This window comes from Myotis davidii, unplaced genomic scaffold (assembly GCF_000327345.1).
Source record: "Myotis davidii unplaced genomic scaffold, ASM32734v1 scaffold332, whole genome shotgun sequence".
Lineage (NCBI taxonomy): Eukaryota > Metazoa > Chordata > Mammalia > Chiroptera > Vespertilionidae > Myotis > Myotis davidii.
The window spans coordinates 7,907,881-7,911,393 of NW_006285779.1; positions in this window are offsets into that span (position 1 = coordinate 7,907,881).

Here is a 3,513-nt window from a genome sequence, read left to right on the forward strand (position 1 = left end):
TGGATCTGGCATTCCACGGTGTTCAAATCAGTTTTTAAAATTTTATTTTTATTTTTATTGATTTTAGATAGAAAGGAAGGGAGAGGGCAAGAAACATCAATGTGAGAGAGAAACATTGATCCAGCTGCCTCCTGTACCCATCCTGACCAGAAATTGAACCTGGGCATGAGCCCTGACCAGGAATTGAACTGGTGATCTTTTGGTGCAAAGGATGAGCCACACCAGCCAGGGTTCAAATCAGTTCTGTGCCTTCAGTAGCCTACACAGGGATACTATGCAAGGGATAGATTCGCTTTTTCTCCTGCTCCTCTTCTAATTCCTCACACTCATGGCCCACTTCCTCCTGCCTGTTTAAGATCCTGGCTTGTGTGCTCCACTCTCTTGCCTGATATTTTTATTTCTCTCCAGCAGCAGAAGGACTGCTGGGAATAATCTGATGCACATGAAGAGAAAATGAGGATTTCCTAATAAGATTAAATTAAATTTAAGCAGACTTTTATCAGTGTGTGAAGCACACAGCTAAGCACTGTTTGAGATGAGCAGACACAAGCCAGGACCTCATGGAATTTACAATCTGGAGAGAGGATGAGGAATAAGACTACCCATATATATACATGAGTTCCTGCCAAATAGGGTAAAGTCCATGAGAAAGGAATAAATGAAAGCAGGGGTGCTCACGTTTCCCTAGGGAGCCAGGACCATGTGATATAAGTGAATGGTTGGGATGGAGAGCGGAAAGCCTGAGCTTTCCTCCAGACTCAGTCACTGATAAACTGATAAGGCCTTAGTGCTTGCTTCTCCTTCCCAGGACAGGCCCTCATAATGTACAGGGCCCAGTGCAAAAGGAAAACGCAGGGCCCCTTATTAAAAAATGAAGCATTTCAGGATGGTGAGAGCAGAGCAGGGGACCCTTCTCAGCACAGGTTGCACATTCAGGGGCCTGGTCTTCCAGGGGCCTCTGCTGAGTCAGGGGTTACTTTTGGGAGGCACGGAGCCCAGTGTCACCAGTGCCCAGCACAGGCCGGCTACTCAGAGGAATCAGTGAATGACTGGAAATAAGAATGAATTAACATGATTACCTCTGATGATTTCTTGGGTTGCTTTCACTGTTAAAATGTTATTAGACCATGATTCTGAATAATTTCTGGAGGAGACATTTTAGATGAATCTTAAAGGATAGGATTTTTCTTTCTCTCTGTTTTTCCTTCTTCCCTTCCTTCCTGTATTTTTTCATTTAGCTCACACTCTAATGATAATGTTAGGCTTTACAGTGAGAAACGCAACAGTCACACAGGCTGGGACCAGTAGAGGAGTTCACAGTTGAGGGATGACTTGAAGACTTTGGTCTCATTTAAGATTCCTTGGGGCAATTTCCCACGTACATCAGATGTCCACGGGTAGAGTCTGGTTTTTCATTTTAAAATACAGAGGAGCAAAAAATACTCATAATCCCATTAGAACTATTAAACATAGTTCCAATGGGATTGCAGTATGAAACTAGTTTTCAACCTACTTTTTTCATTCTATAATATAAGCATTATGTGTTAAGTGTCACTGTACTTCTTTGTTATGGCTGTTGGTATTGTGTCATATGGTTGTATCATAATTTTCTTATCCAATCCACTCAATTGGATATTTGAGGAGTTTTTTTTGTTTTGTTTTCCTATTCTAAATGGTGTTGCTCTGGCCCTGGATGGGTAGCTCAGCTGGTTAGAGCGCTGTCTTGATAGGCCAAGGTTTCAGGTTTGATTCCTGGTCAGGGCACATACAAGAATCAACAAATGAATGCATAAGTAAGCGGAACAACAAATCAGTGTTTCTTCTCTCACTCTCATCAGTCAATAAATAAAAAGTTTTAAATGGTGTTGCCCTGCATTTTCTAGGTAGGCAGCTTACTTAGCTTCTTGACCTGTGATTTTCCTCCTGTGTGGATAACCTCAAGATAATTATAGTATTCCTCCTGGGCTTGTTGTGTTGTGTCAGTGAGTTAATGCAGGTAACGCTCTTAGGACGAGTACAGAAGAGTGCATAGCAGACTAGACATGCTCGATAAAAGCCTTTTTATTACTTTACAGGCCCAGAAGGAACTGTCTTGCCTATGTCATGGAGTAAGTTAGTAAGGGATCCTGGGAAGCCTGATTCCTACTCTAGTGTTCTTTGCAAAGCAGCCGGATGAGGTGCAAGTGGAGAGAGGCCTGGGCTGGGGTTCCCTAGATGGAGCAGTTTTCTGGTGGTGTCTTGTCTCCTCAGTTGCAGAGCAACCTCCCGGTGGCGAGGGCTCTTCTAAAATTCTATTTTTCACACAGAAGAGGACAGGAGGTGCTCAGCAAAGGCTTGTCCCCTGTTCCTTGACATCTAAGAGTGTTAGCAGATGTGTTTCCCATCACCCCGTGCAGTCATCAAGGCCAGTCTATACTTTGCCACACACAGCCTGTGAACTGGGCATGTGCCCTGGGCTGGAGATTGCCAAGGGTAGCTGACCAAAGTCCGTTCTGTTCAGCCCAAGGGTGACTGGGATGTCCAGGGATGTGGGAAGCTAAGCCTGGAGGGAGCAAGTTCCAGGCCAGCTCTTCGCTGGCCCTGTGACCTTGGACAAGCAGGACTGGAGGAAGTCAGGATGGTACAGTACAGTGGTTAGCTCTGAACTCAATCTAGTAAAGTACTCTTTTCTCCTTGCACATTACCCTGTTTTATTTTGTTCACGCTACTTTTCACATTGCAGATGATCTTGTTTATTTATTCACTTGTTTGTCTCCCTCACTAAAAAGTGGGCTTTATGAGGGGAGGGGCCTTGCCTGCTGGTTTTTCTGCAGTGACCCAAGGGTCCAGGACATGCCTGCCATGCAGCCCCTGCATAAATAAATGTGTTGATGAATGAACACTCAGAGCCGGAGTTCAAATCCTGATTGCACCGCTTTCTATATGACTTTGAGCAAGCCATTTAAACCACACCTCCGTTTTCCTGCTTGAAAAATAGGGAATAATAACAGTGCCTCTCTTATAAGGCTATGAGGATCAATGAGAAAATATGGAGGAAGCATTAAGCACACTGGCTGGTACAGAGTATAATAATGAGAGTAGCAAACATTTATGCATCTTGACAGCCAGACACTGGCTTAAAAGCTTTACATAGGTTAACTATACTCATCTTCCCTACATCCTATTATTATATCATTTTACAGGTGAGCAAACTGGGGCACAGACGTTAAGTAACATATGAACTCAGGACATGATAGCTGTTATTTTTATGTCCAAGGTTCCTTCCCAGCTTCCCGTGGGCCAGCCCTCTGAAGGGCCAGAGGGCGCGCCGCGCTAGCCTCCCGCCTTGCCCTTTGCGGCCCGACTGAAAGGGTAACTGGGCCCGCGCGCGCTTTATCTGCCTGAGATCCGCGGGCCCGCGCGCGGGGCTGACAATACCGCGGGGCGGGGCGGCGGGGCACTTCCTCGCCTCCCATTGGCGCACACGCCCCTTCCTGTCACCACTGGGCCCGGCCCCGCCCCCTGGCCCCGCCC